A 968-nucleotide genomic window follows, 5' to 3' on the forward strand; every position below is an offset into this window, starting at 1 on the left:
GCGATCAATAATCAATAATCAATATATCATTAATTATTAGTTCTAATTCTCATCGACCTCAAAGTCCATATTCTGGATATACAACGACGCCGTAACAAGCTGCTTCGACACATTTGCAGTATTCGTCGCCGTCGATAAAGGAGCGGCTGTGTGACGCTGTTCTGCGGATCCAATAGCGTCGTGGCCTCCTTTCTCTCTCCACGTAGCCTCCTTCTTTCCCAATTCATCATCGTCGTTGCCACCTTCTCCTTTTTCGGTGGTGCTTCCTTTTGTCACTGTGCTGTTTTCTTCTTCTCTGCTTCGTTCTGTCTCTCTCTCTCTCCTTTTGTATTATCAGCAGTCATGATTATTCAAGGGCGGAGTTAGATGAAAGATTAGAGGGGCAAAAAATATTTATATAATAAAATAAGACTAAAATAAAATTTTAAGGGAGACTAAACTGAAATTTACATATAATTTACATATAAAAAATTAAAATTAAGGGGCTATTACCCCCCTTTGCTACAATGTAGTTCTGCCCCTATAATTACTACTTCCATCAGCATCGAGCTCCTTGCTTCTTCTTCCTGGCTAATGTTTGATGATATCTCCATGTATTTTGAATTACCAGTATTCAATCAGAGAAAAAGAGAATGCAAGAAAGAAAGAAGAAAAAGAGAAATAGAAATAGAAAGAATTTAGCAAAAAATTGATTTTTAAACTTGACTTAAATCTGTGCACTAAAAAAAAAGATAGCACTTAAAATTTGTTTTTAAATTCTAATATCAAAAGCAGAAATATTGAGCTCAACTCAATCATTTTTTTAAAATCGTATATTAACAATCAAACAAATTTAATTTAGACTTTTGGAAGGTAAGATTTTCTTTTGAAGCAGCACAGTCATTATCGCTTCTGTCTGATTTTGATATGCTTTTTTTTTTAAATGGTCAAAATATTAAATTAGACTAATTTAATTCACTACTTTTTTA

This window comes from Arachis ipaensis, chromosome B08, assembly GCF_000816755.2.
Source record: "Arachis ipaensis cultivar K30076 chromosome B08, Araip1.1, whole genome shotgun sequence".
Classification (NCBI taxonomy): Eukaryota; Viridiplantae; Streptophyta; class Magnoliopsida; order Fabales; family Fabaceae; genus Arachis; species Arachis ipaensis.